The 18,748-nt window shown below is 44.1% G+C and overlaps 1 protein-coding gene and 1 pseudogene across 2 annotated transcripts in view; both read left to right on the top strand.

Annotated features, from left to right (window-relative positions):
* The window catches only part of REC114 (REC114 meiotic recombination protein), an 80,564-nt gene that overhangs the window by 27,897 nt on the left and 33,919 nt on the right, over positions 1–18,748 (top strand). The window lies entirely within an intron of this gene.
* Positions 6,438–7,071, top strand: LOC311597521 (large ribosomal subunit protein uL23-like; annotated as a pseudogene). Its single transcript has one exon. The product of its transcript is annotated as a large ribosomal subunit protein uL23-like (transcript).

Genomic DNA, 18,748 nt, shown 5'->3' with positions numbered 1-18,748 from the left:
TGTGGGTGTGTGTGGGTGGGTGGGTGGGTGTGTATGGGTGTGTGTGTGTGTGTGTGTGTGTGTGTGTGTGTATGGGGGTGTGGGTGTGTGTGGGTGTGTGGGGGTGTGTGTGTATATGTCTTCTGGCTTCTTCGGGCTTTCTGAAAATCACTAAGTTCAGCTAAGTAAGGACTCAGTCTAGTGTGTTTTAACAGTGGGAAATTCAGAAACATACTGATTATTTCCTGCCTCGAAGAAGTTTTGGATCTAGTGATCAAAGTAGATCAGAAGACTGCAGTTAGCCAGAATGAGAAAGAATTCTTAATTGCAAAGTTTGAAGACAGGCTAGCGTGTAGAGAAGACTGTGGCTTTTTCTAGGTATTGGGGAGGGAAATGGAGAGGGAGAGAGAAAAGACAGTCAAAGAAGCAGCTAAAAGAAAGCCAAGCATGCTATATTTCATTGATAAGGCTCTGTAAGATGCTGACTTTATAAAGAAACACTTGTCCTTTTTATTCTGTGTATGAGGAAATTGTAGAATAAAGAAACATACTGCCCGGATGCAGTGCCATGTGCCTGCAACACCTATGTGCAGGAGGCAGAGGCAGGAGAATTACTGTAGGTTTAAGGGCAGCCTGAGGCTAGTCTACGTTAGAAAGTTAGAGACCAATGAGAGCACAGAGCGGGGAGAAGGAAGAGAATCATCCAGTCAGATTGTTTTGCTGGGAAGTTCAGTTTCTGTTTAGTATGAACAGTGTGAATAAAGAGAAGACAATTAACTTGTAATCTAATCAAAGAAATGGTCCTAGAAAAAGCAGGTTATATGAGATTATTACATCATTTCCTGGGTATAGTGTCTATATAAATGTCATAAAGTCATATAACAAATATTCGCTAAATGCCTACATGAGCATGATTTATTCATTTAACAAATATTTGTTGAGCAGTTCATTTACTTTTTTGTGTCGGAGGAAACTGGGGATATCAAGTACACAGCATAAGCAAAATCCCCTGTCATCGTCGAGTTCTACTCTAGTGAACAAGCCAGGGACATGTAAAGACTTTAACCCCTAACTTGGACATATTCCCTTCCAGGCTTTGTTCTAAGATGATGGCAGAACCTCACATATGTGAGTTAGAATGGTTCATTTTCCCACTTAAATACAATGTCAGCAGTTGAATGTGAGACCAGCGGACAGCTTTGCATTCTTTGTGCCTTTAAAAGCCACAGTGTGAGTTGCCTTGTTTCTGCTCTACCTGCTCCCCTAAGGGCTAGCATCCGTAGCGCAGCACTAGGCTTCCACAGCCCCCTAAAGACTACTCTGGATGATAGCCTTGCTTCTGAGAGACATCTGGCTAGCTCTCCCTGTCAGAGTCACCGATCTTGCTGAGTGGTGGCACCAATGCAGTGTGATTTCCTTAGATGTAGAGCACCATCTCATGTTTGCTTTCTATTCATCTGACGTTTTACAGCATTGTTAAAAACTAGTCAAGGTTTCTTTGTATCATGTGTGGAGTGGTTTCTTTTTGACTGAAGTTATAAAACCAAGCTCACCAAATTCAAAACAACTCATGCTAAGAAATGTAAGAGCTCTAGCCCTGCAATTATTTGATGCCAGCTACAGTAATGCATATATAATTTCAATCGTATTTTTAATTCTTCAATTTTTTCCAAAGTTGTTTTGACTGTTTTGTTATTTGCATTTTCATGTAACTTTTAAAATGAGCTTCCACACCAGAAAGCCTGCTGGGTTTTGTTTGGACCTGCTTTGAATCTGTAAATCAATTTAGGAAGAATTTACTTGTTACTATTGAGTCTTCCAACCCCTGGGCACATTTTAACTATTTATTTATATCTGCTTTAATTTCTCCCAGCAGTGTCTTATAATAGCTAGAGTGTGTGTGTGTGTGTGTGTGTGTGTGTGTGTGTGTGTGTGCACATTTAAAGTTACTCTTTTATTCTATGGGAATACAAATCTTGCTTAAATAAAAGGCCCTTCCATTGTTGGCTTCTGGGGCGCTTTTGTATCCCAGTGTTGGATGGCAATAAGCTGCCGCAGCTTACAGGTGGGAGCAGCAGCAGGTAGCGCCCTCTAGTGTTAGAGTTCTTGTGTAGGGCTCTGGTACTGGTACCTTTAAACCTGCACAAGCTTTGCATAGGCCCAGGACTCCAGGACTCCTCAGCTTTGGCCAGTGGCTTCTGGGTCTAGATATTGGAATTCTGCTGTTGCTCCCTCTACCACTGATAGCTGGTGGCCTTGAGGCCTCACCTCAAGTGTGGCTATCCATGTAACTGGTTTTTCACTTCTTGGGCAACATGGCTGCCAGCCACTTTGCTGTCACAACCACCTCTGCTTTGGTCACAGCTGCTGCTTCTTTTTGTGTTACTAGTTAGCCTGTTTCAGAAAAAGTAGGCAAGAAAGACCACTAAAGAGAAGACTCTGGGCCAGGCGGTGGTGCACACACCTTTAAATCCAACACTTGGGAGGGAGAGGCAGGCAGAGCTCTATTAAGTTCAAGGCCAGCCTGGTCTACAGAGTGAGTTCCAGGACAGCCAGGGCTACCCAGAGAAACCCTATCTCTAAAAACCAAAGGAGGGTTGGTTGAGCTTAACGTTGTAATAATGGGGTAGGCTGGGGAGCTGTAGAGGAGGCTGACCCACCAGTTGGCTGAACAGCTTGTTTGTAGCAGTTACAGCTGTCCTTCCGCTAGGTCACTGGAGAGGGGTCTGCCTCTGGATTGGGCGGACATCATTACATGGACAGTCCTGAGCAATGTTCTTGGAACAGTCCTGGCTGGACTGCACCCGCAGGAGCTGGAACAAGCAGCTGTGACCGTCATGTAGCTTCCTGGAGGCATGCAGATGTTCAGAGTAACCGGCTCTGCAATAGGAGTGGTCTGACCGTCTGCTCCACTGACAGTCCTTCTCTTCAAGGGAGCTAGGGCAGCAGGAGAGAGCCAAGCAGCTGCCAGCTAGACATCAAATCCTCTCGCTTGCCGTGGCCTTGCTCATTTACAGGAAATAAGAGTTGAAGGAGTATTTATAATAACATTATTAACATTAAAATAGATTTGTATAGTGTCTAACAGTGTTTCTAACGATGCTAGCACCTGTTCAGTGCCCCAGAGAGAGAGAGAGAGTGTCCCTCATCTAGCTCAGCATTCAAGACCTGTTAACACTCTGTGCCTCAGAGGATGACGTCATAGGCAAAAGCACTGGCTGTGAAAGCAAGGGGACCTGAGTCAATCTCTCTGTGCCTGTCCCCCCAGCATTGGCAGGTGGAGATGGGCAGAGCCTGGAAGCTCAGTAGTTAGCCAGCTAGCCTAGCTTAAAGGGTGAGACTCAGGTTTGCTGAGAGACCATGTTTCAAAAAAATAAGGTAGAAAGAGGTAGAAGTATGTGGCTGCATGTGTGCGTGTGCACTTACATGCACAAAGAAAGACAGACATGCTCTCTTAGCAGAGTTCAGGTGTCTGACACATCGCGTGCTATCCTTTACGTGTCTAGGACCTGACCATTCTGTGTAGCTGAAGTTTCGTACCCTTAGCTCAACATCTCCCAGTGTGTCCATGTCCTTTCCTCACCTGCTGTAGCTACCTACACCTACTCGCTGCTTCTGTGATTTTTTTTTTTTTTTTGCTTGTTTATTTTTATGTGTTCCTCTCTCATCCCAGGCTGGATTTGAGTCTTCTTTCCTCAGTCTCTCAGGTGCTGGGATGACAGGCAAGAGCCATTATACTGACTTAAATTCCACCTTTTAAGGTTCTGCATATAGAGCTAGAGAGATGCTCTTCAGAGGACCTGAGTTTGATTCTCTTCACACACATTGTGGCTCACAATCAAATGTAATTCCAGTTCCAGGGTGTATAATACTGTCCTCTGGCCTCCCCTGGTACCAGGTGTGCATGTGCTACCTAGACATATCTGCAGGCAAACCACAATATACATAAAATTGTTGACATTCTTTTTAAAATTATTTTATTTGGGGTACTGAAGCCTCAACCTCCCTTCCACCAAGCCCTTAACCTGAGGTATGAGAAAAAATGTTTGTGGGGAGAGGGCAGAGACCCCTTTACTTCTCCTGGCTGTTTAGGGTCAGTTGGGTTCTTTTGGGGCGGTACAGTCTCTATCAACAGCAAATGCAGCAAGCAGGCCCCTCCAGGCCGCTGCCGCATTGAGAGGTTTCTCTCCTTCTGTCTCTCCAAACTGCTGCGTGCCACATGCCACCACCATAAGCCATGCTTTCTTTCTCCTGGCTCTCCTTCTATCCTCCTCAGAGTCCCAGCCCAGGCCCCTCTCTGTACGGCATGAGGCGGGCCATTTCCAGCTGGCAAAGACCATGCCTCACACGAGACAATTATCAGCTGTGGACAAATGAAAGCCCAAACTAAAATCCCACACTTGGGATTAAAACAAAACCATATTTACGTAATATAACTGAGTTGGCAAAGAAACCAAAACTTCTATTACATAAAATTATTTTAAAGGTTTTACATATAAGTGAGATAGATAATATTTGTCCTTTTTATTAAGTACATTCTTTGACATTTAATCTGTGTATATAATGCATTCTGATTACACTAACTCCTGCCCCTCTCTTAGCTACTTGATACTTCCGTCATCTTCTCTCCCTACAAGCCCCTCCCACTTTGACATTTCTCTGTTTTGGTTTGGTTTGGTTTGGTTTGTGACCTACTGAGTCTGCACATGGACATTATGATGTGGAGCTGTCCCCTGGAGCAGGAGAGGCTAACCATTGGCCACACCACTGAAGACACTGGCTGGTCCTTTCCCTAGTATCTGTCAAGAGCCAGTAGGTCTTCAGGGAGGAATCCGGCCTAAGGAGCTCCTTTCACCATCTGTTCCTGAATGCTGACTTGCCCAGTCTTGAGCAGGCCCAGTGCTGTGAGCTGAAGCTTGCAATGGCTGTGTCTGTCATGCTCTCCCTCCTCCCTGTCACCTGACTCCCTGAGCTCTGGGAGGGGTGGTACAGATGTCTTGTTAAGGGCTGGGCACTCACCAGTCTCTTACCCTCAGCACCTTGAGTAGCTCTATGTCTGTAGTGACTGCTGTTTGTTGGGGGGTGGTGTTCTAATCAAGGCAGAGAGCAAAACTTTTCTAAACACAAATATTTAGGAGGTAAGGTGGCTACTCTTTGTCGTCAACTTCACTATACCTGGAATTAATTAACTAAAACCCAAAGATGGGCACACCTATGAAGGAATGTTTCCTTCATTAAATAATTTAAATGGGAAGACCCACTTCTAATCCAGGTGTTTGAGGTGGGAAGATACATCTTTAATCCAGATCTTTTGAATTGGGAAGATCAACCTTTCATCTGGGTGGAAATGGATAAAGGGAGCTTGCTCTCTTTGTCTCCTTGCTTTCCATGGCGAGTCTCTTTCTTCACATTGGAGCCGACTTTCTCAGAATTCCAGCATATACTGAGGACCAGCTGAGACATCCAGCCTTGTGGACACTTAGGATGTTCCCACTTCTTTGCTGTCATGAATAATGCTACAATAAACATGAGAGTGCAGGTCTCTCTTCCAAGTGGTGATTTCACTTTTTTGGCCATGTGTGCAGAAATGGAAATGATTGCTGGATCATACTTAATTCTTTAAATTTTGAGGACCCTTCGTGCTATTTTCTATTATGACAGCATGTTTTCAGTCCCACTAACAGTGTCTAAGGGTTGCTTTTTCTCTGTATTCTTAGTTAACATTTTTTACCCTTTTTATAATACATATATTAAGAAGTATAGAGTGGGGCTGGAGAGATGGCTCAGTGATTAAGAGTGCATACTGCTCTTGCAGAGGACCCAAGTTCAACTCCCAGCACCTATTTTGAGTAGCTCACAGCCATCCATAATAGCTCCAGGGCCATCTGCTGATGCCTCCCACCCAGGGGTACCTGCCCTCACATGGGTACACATGCACACGCGTGCGTGCACGCACACGCATACACAGAGAGAGGGGAAGTGAGAGAGAATGGGAATGATTTTGTTTAAGAGGAATTTTTAAAAGAGCTTGGGATGGTGACTCCTTCTTAGTTTGGGTGATTAATTGTGCTGCACTCCTTTCATCCACGTGCTGGCTGTCAGTCTGTCTGTGGGAAACTGTATCAGCTTTGTTAGGATTTGCTTGGACCTTCCAAGCACATGTGGGCTAAAGGCTTTACCAAGGCACTCTTACTAGGAAGGAAGCTGTGAATTCTACAAGGTGGAGCTTGGAAGTTGGCAAGTCACTGAAGGAATGCCCTGGAAGGCTGAGGAATCCAGCCCTTTCCTCTTGCTCTTTTTGGTTTCTTAGGCACAGACGAGCAGTTTTGTCCCTCTGAGGGCCTCCGCTATTAGTGCCCAAAGCAGTGATAGCAACTGGTCAGAGAGACTAGAACCAGCAAAAGAGGGAGACAAACATTTTCTTCCTTCAACCGATCGCCTCAGGCATTTGCCAATGATGGATCTGACTGACACTAGGTCCTTTGCCCATTTTTTTGTTTTGTTTTTTTAAGATTTATTTATTCTTTTTGCCAAAATGGCGCCAAAAGTAAAGAAGGAAGCTCCTGCCCCTCCCAAATTTGAAGCCAAAGCGAAGGCCTTGAAAGCTAAGAAGGCAGTACTGAAAGGCGTCCACAGCCACAAGAAGAAGATGATTTGCACATCACCCACCTTCTGGCAGCCCAATACCCTGTGGCTCCTGAGGCAGCCTAAATACCCTTGCAGGAGCGCACCCAGGAGAAACAAGCCTGACCACTGGGCGTCATCAAATTTCCCCTGACCACTGGGTCAGCAATGAAGAAAATAGAGGATAGCAACACACTGTGTTCATTGTGGATTTCAAGGCCAACAAGCACCAGGTCAAACAGGCTGTGAAGAAACTCCATGACATTGATGTGGCCAAAGCCAATACCCTGATAAGGCCTGACAGAGAAGAAGGCGGGTGTGTGGCTGTCTCCTGGTTGTGAGGCTCTGGATGTTGCCGACAAGATTGGGATCATCTCAACTGAGTCCAGCTGGCTAATTCTAAAGACACACTTGTTTCACTACAAAAAAAGACTTATTTATTTATACATTACACGTATGCCTGAATGACAAAAGAGGCCATCAGATCCTATTACAGGTGGTTGTAAACCACCATATGGTGCTGGGAATTGAACTTAGGACCTCTGGAATAGCAGTCAATGCTCTTAACCATAGAGCCATTTCTACAGCCCCCTCTGCCTGTTTTTGAAAGGGATATTTAGCTTTTGCTATTACATTAATTTTCTTATATATTTTGGATATTAGCCACTTGTCAGATTTATGGTTTGCAAACACTTACTTCCACTGTGCACATTGCCTATTAATTTTTTTAATTGCTGCTTCTGCTGTGGTTGCTGAGTTTTTAATCCTGAATATGAGCTGAGTTTTGTTGAATACGTTATGACATCTGTTAAGATGGTCCTTTAAAAAAATTCTGTTAATGTAATAATACTTAAATAACCTTGCTGGGCTTTGAAGTCCACACTTTTAATTCCAGCACTCGGGAAGCAGACTCAGAGGGTCTCTGTGAGTTTGAGGCCAGTCCGTTCTAAATAGTGAGTTCTAAGACAGCATGGCCACAAGGAGAGACCCTGCCTCAGTATGCAAAAGTAAAGGAAAAGCATTCAGCTCTTTCTGAGTCTCTCTTGTAGAACTGCTGTTACATTGAGTTTCTGTGTGTCTTGTCAGGTCTGTGATTTGTAGATGTTTGTGTCCATTCTGCATGTTGCCTTTTCATCGATTGCTTCCTCTGCTGTGGGTGCTGAGTTTTAATCCTGAATAAAAAGCACTTGACTTTCAAAAGTTCAATGCATGTGTAAGTGTGGTAAAGCTATGGACACATATTTAAAGAATATTTACTCCTTAAGGAATAATTTTTGTCAATTTATACATAGTACTTTTTACATAGCCACAGAATAAGAACATAAAATAACAAACACATTTGGATTATAACATATTTAAGTTGCAATGGCGCCATTACAATTAAACACCCCCTGCCTGCATACTAATTAAGTTGTGTTATAATTTTAGAATTTTTCTCATAAAAGGCAGGGATGGGGCATCTGTGGAAAGTTTTGGTCACTTCTGTCTTAGAATGAAATCTAGCTGTTGGCATGAATGAAAATGTGCTACTTTATATTCAGATTTTTGTGGAAGCTGACCATACCCCACCACAAGTCAGGTCTTTCAGGGAAATTGATGGCTGTAACTCAAAACAGTTCTGTGTCTGCTTTCCTAGAAATTCGAACAGGTCAGCAAGGCTGTGGGTTTTCTATGTTTCCCTAAATAGTCATTTAAACTTAATTTCCCTTTAAACTCCTAGGCCTCTTATTGCTATCCTCTGTGAGACCCAGGGAAACTCTGCTTCAGGTTAAGTTGTATGGGTGCTGCTTACTCATTCTGCAGGTTTCCACGCTGCTGATGTACGCTTGCCAGCTGTATTAGCCCAGTGTGCTGGAGCGTCCTTGCCGATCTCCCCAGGCCGTTCTGTTGTCACTTATGTGAAAGGGTTGCTGGAGCCAGAAGACCAAGATCTTAGCCCTGTTTTCATTCTGCTGTGTACTTGGCCTCAAATGGATTCCATCTCCAGTCCGGGCTTTTTAAATAGATTCTCACTTGCATATTTGGGTTTTTAATTTTTTCTAATCATAATAACCACACATAAAATTTACTATCTTAACTATTTTTTACATATCATGTCAATGACAGTAAATACATTTATATTGTGTAGCCACATCACCACCATCCATTTCCAGAACTCTCTTCATCTTGCAAAGTTGCAATTCTGAATCCACTAATTAGTAGCATCCCCTCACTTCACCTCCTGAGAGTTTGATTACTCAAGATTATTTCATGTACGTGGAATCTTGCAGCTTTGTCCTTTTGAGACTGGCTACTTTCACTTAGCACAGTGTCTTTCAGGTCCGTGCATGTTGTAGCATGTGTCATGGTCCTTTCCTTTATAAGACTGGATAACACTCCATTGTGCTTACATGCTGCACCCACCCTTTCCTACTGTAAATAATGCTTGCTGTACTCTCCGAAACTCTGCTTTCAGTTGGTTTGGGTGCATACTCACAATAACTGCTGATTGCGGTGCTTAATCTTTACTGTCAGTTTGATTGGGTTGAAAGACATGCAGGAGCTTAATAAAGCACACTTTCCTGTATGCCTGTCAGAGCCTTACCAGAGTCGCTACATCATGAGGGCTCTGACCTTCATGAGACCTCACATCAATGGCCTAAGCCCTTGGTGGTTTAAACATTTGAACAGACATTGCAAGCTGGTGGCGCTGTGGAAAGCAGGGCATCATGGGAAGAAGCAGGTTACTAGGAGTATGCCTTCTAAGGACATAGCTTATGAAGGGGAGCCAGGCTGCTAAGGACTGCAACTGTGTGCTGCACCAAAATAGACCTTTCCTGGCTTCATTCTTTCCTCAGGTGTTTTGTCACAGCAACAAAAACGTCGGACGCACTAAATCCTGGTAATCCTCTTTAAGGAACTGTCCAGTTGTTTTCCACAGTGGCTGGACCATGTTCAGTTCTTTCTAGCAGTTACGATGTCCCGGCCTCTTGGTGTCTTCGCCAGTACTTGATCTCGTTCCTTCAGAGTGGGGATGTCTAGCTCGGTGACAGCGCTTACCCAGCCCTCACGAGGCTCTCGGCTTCATCTCCATTTGTTGGCCATTTATAGGTTTTCTTTAGAGATGTCTTCTTGGCTTCTGGTTGGGACCTTGGTGGTGCTGTTGAAGTTCAGGATTGACCTTTCCCCCTTCACACACAATGCGCGTGCAGAAATACAGGTACACTCACAGCACATAGCTCCTTTTTTCCTTAGGTCTCTTCTACTTGTCTATTCTTGCAAGACAGACAAGGTGTAGATTGGCTGAGCACCAACAGCCTTTCTTATTGGAGATGCTTGTGAATGCGGCTTTCTGGGATGGGGCTCTGTGCAGTGCTGGACCCCTCGCAGTCACACTTAAGTAACAATTTCTCCTGCCACCCACTTGCTGTCTGCTCAGCCCTGCTTGGCTTCCTTCAGCCTGGTGCAGAGATCCTAACAACAGTGATGATCTCTTTAGCGAACTGTAATCTTTTCCTGTATTGCAAACTCCTATTTTTTTTTTTTTAAAGTAAGGTATAGGTCAGAGAGATGGTTTAGTACTGGCTGCTCTTGCAGAGGACTTGGGTTCAGTTCCCAGCACCCACAGTGTGTCTCACAACCATTTGTGACTTCAACTCCAGGGGCTCTGACACCCTCTTCTGAGCTCTGTGGACACTAGGTACATATACAGTACACATACATCTAGCAGGCAAAACACTCATACACAAAAAATAAAAATGAATCTAAAATAAGTGGGGCCGTCTGTGCCTGCTTTGGGAATGTGTCTCCAAATTTAAAAACACACCGTGTTCATCTCCCGCTCCACCTAGAAGCCACGAAGCCAAAGCCTCAAGCCAACATTCTAGAAATAGTCAGTGGGGAAACTATTTCCCGAGACTTCGGCCACTGTTTCCAGCCACTCCTTTTTACTTCAATTCTGACCCAGGTTGTTTGTCTTCACCTAAATGCTGTCCTGCCCGAGACTCAGAAGTGAAGTGATTTGGAGGCAATTTTAATCCTGTTTTCTTTGGAAGCCTAGGTCATCCTGGAAATGATGGAGTTCGCGCTGTTTTGCTTTCATCTCCTTTTTGCTTTTCACACCCAGTGTTACTATGTCTCAAAAAGAAATCATCTCTCTGTTTACCATCAAGAAATATTACATTCCTATTTAAGTGAACCCTCTAACCTTCAAACACTGTTTTAATCCAGTTAGTTTTTTAAAAAATGATCCCCTATCTCAACCTAAGAATTTTCTAAGAAAGAAGATTTAGCACAACATTTTGAAGTTAAGTTAGTCAGACAGTTAAACTCTTTAAATTAATGCCGGTTTCCCTCCTTTCCTCCCTCTCCTCTTTCTTCTGACAAAGTCTCACTGTGTAATCCAGACTAGCCTTAAACTCACCATCCTCCTGCCTCAGTGCTACGTGTGTCACCACACTGGAAACAAAATTCTCCATAGCATTACCCTTTCACACATTAAAATCATTGGCATCAATTAAGAGAGAATTGTTAGCAAGAGCAAAAACATATTACTGTTTTGCATTTATACTTTCCCACATGTGAATATGCGATAGATTATATGCAGTGGATACCTAAGAAATTCCAGCTGTTGGCCTGGGAGGAGTGTGGTGAGCTCAGGGCCCTGTGCCATCTCCCGTCCTCCCCTTTGGGATCTATGATCATTCTTAGCTCCTTAGTGAGGAGCCAGTGTGCTGCTGTAATAAAATAGGATAGAACCCACTTCCTGAAGTATTTCTTTGTGGATCCTAAACTCATTCAGAAGAGTCTTAAATCCCTTTTTGAGGATCACCTGCTTCTACTGTCATGTTGGAGACATAGTTCAAGATATTGATGGACACAAAATCTGATCATAGCAGAGAGGTATAATCCATGAACCCAGGGAAAACAGAACTGCCCCAGTCACCAGACTCCAGCACCCAGCTGTCCTCAGACCAGTCTCTACCTGCCAGCCCACCACTCCTTCCAAACTGATGATGAGGACGATGGCTTGTCTGCTGGTGGCGCTCCTGGATGCTGACTGGCATTTCGGGATAGAAGGAGGCAATACACTCGGTGCCCTGGAATTGGGATAAAGCTCCTTTTTCAGTGCAAGGAAGCCATCTCAATAGAAGAGAGGGGACTCTCCTGGGCTGGGATAAACAAGACTGGCTTTCAATGTGGCTTTTCTGAGTTTTATTCTCTGATTTCACAAATTGTTGCTAGGCCTTGGAGAGACTCTTTGCTGGACCACAGCCCTTTAAATCAGAGCTTATTCCTCATTCAAGAGGGCCTTATCCTACAGTCATCTTCTAATTAGGAGAATGTTTATAAGCATTTGGTTTCCCTTGCATTGCTTTGTGATAGAAACCGTCAGTGCTCAGCTGTCCATCTCAAACTTCCCAGTGTTCTAGAATTCAGGGTCCTTCATGTTTTCCATGCAGTACTACTGAGACTTCTGTCATTGGTATTATTGGCATTTTCTCTATAGAGTAAAAAATATTAAATCTTTAAAATATTTTTTCTACATCTCTAATTGACTTAGTGAATTTTATTGGGATTAGTATATAGGAGCTGAGTTCACTGAGGTGTGGTAATCATCCAGTGTGCTGTGGAATGTTCCCTTGTGCCCACTGCATTACTTGCTATTTCTGTTGCTGTGGCAAAACACCCTCCCTGCTCCCCTTTCTGGTGGTGTAGATTTGTTTGGCCTAATAAAAAATGTTCCCTTTAGGCTGGGCGTGGTGGCACACGCCTTTAATCCTAGCACTCGGGAGGCAGAAGCAGGTGGATTGCTTTGAGTTCGAGGCCAGCCTTGTCTACAGAGTCCGGGGCAGCCAAGGTTACACAGAGAAACCCTGTCTTGAAAAACAAACAAACAAAATGTTCCTTTTGTGTCTAGCTTCCACAATTCAGCATGTGTTGAGACTTGCTTACGTTGTTGCATGTGGCCTGTTCTTTATTGTTTGCTGCCCCTCACTGTTTGGCTAGGTATACCACAGTTTGTCCACCCTGTTCCCACTGGGTGGATGTTTGGATTATTTCTAACTTGGGACAATTATGAGTAAATATACTGTGAGCAGTTTTTGTTGGTGGTGGTTGTTTTTGAGACAGGGTTTCTCTATGTAGTTCTGGCTGTCCTGGAACTCACTCTGTGGATCAGGCGGGCCTCGAACTCACAGAGATCTGCCTGCCTCTGCTTTCCAAGTGCTAGACTTAAGCGTGTGTCCCACCTCTGCCTGGCCAATACTGTGTACGTTTACATACAAGTTTTCGTGTGTTACCTTAATTCCTAATACCTACGTGTAGGATTACCAGATCAAATAGTAAATGAATGTTTAACATCACAAGAAACTTGTGTGCTGTTTTAAAGGCCGCTGGAGGATTTGGCTCTCCCCGCAGGCATGCTTGCTTACGTCATAGTGTCAGTCTTGTAGTTTCAGTTGCGCTCTGCCATCCCATTGCACTGTAATTCTCTCTTCCTGGATGGCTGGTGAAGCACATTGTCATATGGATGTTGGCTAGCCTTACCGAGTCTGTCTCCCAGAAGCCTGTCTTCTTCTCAGTGACGGCTGCTGGCTCCCCAGAGGCCAGCTGCCACTGTGGCTTCTAACAAAGATTAGTTTTCCTTGTGTCTGTACTTTATATGCAGGGGATAGTATAGAACCCATCGTGTCTGAGCTTTCACCCCTTACTGTTTTTATGGAGCTCCACTAAATTGATGAGCACAGTTGGTGACTTCTGTGAATCTGTCACAGTGGCTGGCGCTTTGTGTTGTGGGAATTTGGGTAATTTCTGGTTTCTAAATATCAAGTAGTACTATTATAAACAGTTCAATAAGTGTCTTTTGGTGAATGTTGTTTCCTGATACTAACTAGGAATGAGCTGACTGACTTCACAGAAAAATGGCTGAGTTACAGAACAGGGCTTCTCAGGGAGTTCTTAGTGACTATTTGGATCTTTTGTTTAAATGCCGGTTGTGGGCTGAGGAGATAGCTCAGCAGGTAAAGCCACTAGCCGTACAAGCTTGATGCCCTGAGTTCTAACCCTAGAACCTCCATAAAGAGCTGGATGTGGGGGCTTTAGAGATTGCTTAGTGGCTAAGAGCGCTGGCTACTCTTGCAGAGGCCAGGGTTGGATTCCCAGCACTCACATGGCAGCTCACAACTGTCTATAACTCTAGTCGCATGGGATCTGGGGCCCTCTTCTGATATCTTTGGGCACAGGGTGCACACGAATACATGCAGGCAAAACATCCATAAAAATATGGTGGGGGGAGAGTAGCTGTGTGTGGTGGTACACATCGGAAACCCCATATTCCTGTAGCAAGATAGGTAGAAAGGGAAAACTTGACCCTAACACTTGCTGGCCAGCTACCCTATAGTACACAGTGATAGCCTACAATACACGGTGATAGCCTATAGTACACGGTGATAGCCTACAATACACGGTGATAGCCTATAGTACACGGTGATAGCCTATAGTACACGGTGATAGCCTATATAGTACACGGTGATAGCCTATAGTACACGGTGATAGCCTATAGTACACAGTGATAGCCTATAGTACACGGTGATAGCCTGTAGTACACGGTGATAGCCTATAGTACACGGTGATAGCCTGTAGTACACGGTGATAGCCTGTAGTACACGGTGATAGCCTGTAGTACACGGTGATAGCCTACAGTACACGGTGATAGCCTACAGTACACGGTGATAGCCTACAGTACACGGTGATAGCCTACAGTACACGGTGATAGCCTACAGTACACGGTGATAGCCTACAGTACACGGTGATAGCCTACAGTACACGGTGATAGCCTACAGTACACGGTGATAGCCTACAGTACACGGTGATAGCCTACAGTACACGGTGATAGCCTACAGTACACAGTGATAGCCTACAGTACACAGTGATAGCCTATAATACACAGTGATAGCCTACAATACATGGTGATAGCCTACAGTACACGGTGATAGCCTATAGTACACGGTGATAGCCTATAGTGGCAGCAGAAACAGCAGAGAGAGACTGCCACAGCAAAGAGGAAGGTGATGACCAACTCCTGAAAGTTGTCCTTTGACCCCCCACATTAATACTGTAGTCACCACACACCCACATTCTCTCTCTCTCTCTCTCTCTCTCTCTCTCTCTCTCTCTTTCTCTCTCTCTCTCATACACACACACACACACACACACACACACACACACACACACACACAAATAAGTATTTAAAAGAATGCTGAATGTGAGCCAGCAGGCTTGAACATTCTGGCAAATTCCAGGTGGTGCTGATGCCACCGACGATAGAGCCCACCGTCTGACGAGGTGGTAGACGTACTTGTTTTTTGCGTTGGTAGATACTGCTGAGGAAGCTTCCCAAGTATTGTGCCTGATTTACATTACTGTGAGTCACAGGGAGACTCTTGGCAATCCATTCCTGAAATTTTCTGCTTTTATTTTAGCCATTTTGGTAGCTATGTTGTGATTCCTCCTTATGGTTGTAATTTATATCATAGCTAATCAGTAAGGTTACTATCATTTGAATCTGGTTTGTCCCCACCAAAACACACACTGAGTCTTGGTCCCCATGGCAGAGTTGTGGGGTGGAACTGAAACAGACATTCAGTTGAAGATACTTCTGCTGAAAAGCATTGATTCTTCACTTGGGTCCATGAGGAAAGCATACGGGATAAAAGTCTGGTGTTGTCTCTGATGGTTACCTATTTACTTACACATAGGCCCGTCAGTCACTGTGGAGTTTCTGGCAAACAATCTCATTCCTCTTCAAAGCTGAAGAGGCTCAGGGACAAGTTGTTACCTTAAACCTAGCAGTCACCTTGGACCCTAGAAACAGCAGGACCCCCAGATGAGGTCAGTTGTCCACGATGGTGATGCTGCACTCAGAAATAAAAGTTGTCATCTCCTGAGGACCATACTGCTTAGGTCTTCAGACTGCCTCACAGACCCAAAAGTGAGGTAACGGCCCACTAGACCACACTGGCACAGCTCTTCTCCTTACCCGAGTTCTTCTCCTGTTTAAACCTAAACCTCATGTTACTACCTTAGGATAGATGTGGGGCCCTGGGTCTCCTGCAATTGCACCTCTTTCTGGTGTAGCCATGTGGAATAGTCTCCTGCCTGCCTTTCACCATTGCTTGTCCCTTGAGTTGGCATACTGGGGCAGTGGCTGGGCCTAGCTTGCTCTGGCTTCTGGAGCCCAGGCTTTTACCTTGAAAACTCTGTGTATAGGGCCTTGTGGGAGCTGTTCAGTCTTGGGGTAGAACTCTGGTTGGATTAATGTCATCCTGGAGGAGTTGCTCTCTCAAGACTGTATTGGGTCCAGCAGGTATGGCAGTTGTAAAGTGAGTTTGGCCTCCGCGCATTTCTGCCACAAAGAGACACCACACAGGGTCCTCTCCAGGAACCAGGAACACCCCGTGCCATGGTTTCTCCTGCCCAGCCTCTATCATGTGCCAAAACAAACTTGTACTCTGTAGTCTGTTATAACCACAGAAAATAGACTAAGAGGAGTCGAATGAGTAATTCTGTTTATAGATCAGCAAAGTCAACTTTGTCTTTGTGTGAAATCTTTCAGTAGTTATTCTTCTGTCAGGTTCTATTTGGTACAGCTTGTACTTCTGCCATTTTTTCTTAATTTTCCATCTCTTCTTTACTCTGTTGCTCAGGATCTGCTTTATCTACATCTTCAATAAATTGCTGCCTTTACAGATTTATTTAATTTCATAAAGTATAATCCTAATTAAAATTTACCTACATTTCCTGTTTTATTTGTTTTTAAAAACTGAGCCTTGGAGGTAGCAGTTTACCCAGTGTTAAGGTCCTGGATTTGATCCTTAGTACTGGAAGAAGAAAAAAAAAAACTGAGAAAACTAAACTTAGGTTTTCCTTTCCATTTCTGTTTCAGACTCTCAGCATAGACCCTGCGTTGGGTTTGCATTTCCCCTCCTCTTTGTGCTCTTGCATTCAGTTCTTTCCCCTTCTTTCCCCATTTGTCCCTTTCACGTCTTCACTCATCCTTACCATGGGACATCATATCTAGAGAGACAGTAAGCTCACTGCCCTTGGACACTTACAGAGTTTGCTTTCAAATATTACAAAAGAGACACTGCTAATATAAATTTATGCTCTGCACCAACCCAGAAGCCTCAGGAATGGACTGAGAGCTTGTCAGAGCAGAGCATTGTCAATCTTAATTCCTTCTGTAAAGAATCAATATTTTCCAGCCGTGAAGCCCGTTGCACAATGTAGATCTTCGTCCATGTTCCTAGTATGTCTGCCTAGTGTTTCTTTCTTTCTTTCTTTTTTTTTTAATTATTTATTTGTTATGTATACAGTGCTCTGCCAACATGACAGAAGAGGGCATCAGATCACATTATAGATGGTTGTGAGCCACCATGTGGTTGCTGGGAATTGAACTTAGGACCTCTGGAAGAGCAGTCAGTGCTCTTAACCTCTGAGCCATCTCTCCAGCCCTGCCCATTGTTTCTCATGCAGCCTCTGATCTCCTGGATTGCAAACATCCTAGGACATGTTGTTTCAGATGTTCATGATTGACAGTAGTACAACAGGTAACTGTTGGCGCAAATGGAGAGCTGCTTTCTTTCCCCGTGCCCCTGCCTTCCCCCAAAGCCAAGTCACGTGGACTCGACATACTTTCTGCTTCTAGATCTGTCTTACCATATCTTCCATAAGTTTTTCAACAGTTCTGTCATATGAATGAAATCAGTTCATAACATTGAGGTAATCTTCTCCTTTTTTACATTTGTTTTAACATGTTAATTTTCTAAGGAGAAATACTGTTTAAGGTAGTTTTGGTGTTTTTGTTTTTTCTGTGTTGTAGTGTTATGTCTTCCTCAGTCATTCTCTTATTTATTTATTTATTTAGGTTTTTTTGAGACAGGGTTTCTCTGTGTAGCCCTGACTATCCTGTAGCTCACTCTGTAGAACAGGCTGGACTCGAACTCCACTTGTCTCTGCTTCCCAAGCGCTGAGACCTCTATTTTTGGGGACTGGATTTCTCACTGAGACTGGGGCTTGCTGATTCAGCTAGACTGGTCAGCGAGACCAGGACTCTACCTTCTCCTCACATACCACAGTTACAGAGGCGCTCCTCTGCCGCTGGCCTTTACCAAACTCAGACCTCGTGCTTTGACGGCTAAGGGTCCAAACTCAGACCTCGCGCTTACATGGCAGACACTTACTGATCTGATTCCCGCACCCTTTGGAGTCTAAAACATTTAGGTTTTTTTCTATTCTCTTCCTCTTTTTTTTTCTTTTTAACTAAAACACTTTTGTTCATTTGTGTGTGATTGGAGGTACACATGCTATTTGCATATTCATGAGTTTGTATGTGTGGGGGCCAGAGGACAACCTCAGGTGTCATTCCTTATGGGTCATCAGTCAGAATCTCTCGTTGGTTTAGAGTTTGCAAGTAGGCCAGGCAGGCTAGTGGGAAGCCCCGGGAAGCCACCTATCCTCCACTGGTGAGCACTGGAATTACAGACTGTGCTATCTCACCCTTCTTTTTTATGTGAGGCCTGGGATTGAACTGGCACCCCATGCTTGTGCAGTGGTCTCTACCAACTGTGCTGTCTCCCTAGTCCTTAAAATAATTTTAAGTATTACTATCTCTTTTCTCATTGTAGGATAACTAACCAACAAAAGTTGTATAACTTTGTGTGAAGTTTAGTAATTCATGGTATCGTGTATGACTTGTTTGTTTAAATGGGCAATCTAATGTGAGTGGGCTAGAGTGTATATAATCAAATATAACCAAGAGTGTTTATGAAGATGTAAACAATTCACTCACTGTAATCAGATAACAGAGGCACTCTAATTGGGTGGCTGAGACAGTGGCCTTTGACCCATGCCTTGTTATGCTAAGTGTTCTGTGCACAGAAAGTGTCTGTGTCCAGCTTCACTGATGGGGTGATGGCTCTGATAGGGGGTACAGGGCCTTATCTCCCACTCTACTTTTAAGGCTGTGATTGTGTATGTGTTCGGTTGCACTCTCATCTGGACCTTTATATGTACTTCTGGTCCTCTTTTCCTTAGGGACTATAATTTTTTTCTACTTTGTATTTAGTATGAAAATCTTAAGAACGGGAAGCCAGTAATTTTGACT

The sequence above is a fragment of the Acomys minous genome (genome assembly GCF_964271855.1).
Source record: "Acomys minous genome assembly, chromosome: 5".
NCBI classification, from domain to species: Eukaryota; Metazoa; Chordata; class Mammalia; order Rodentia; family Muridae; genus Acomys; species Acomys minous.
Note: the sequence above shows the minus strand (reverse complement) of the source record. Positions and strands in the feature narration are given on the sequence as shown.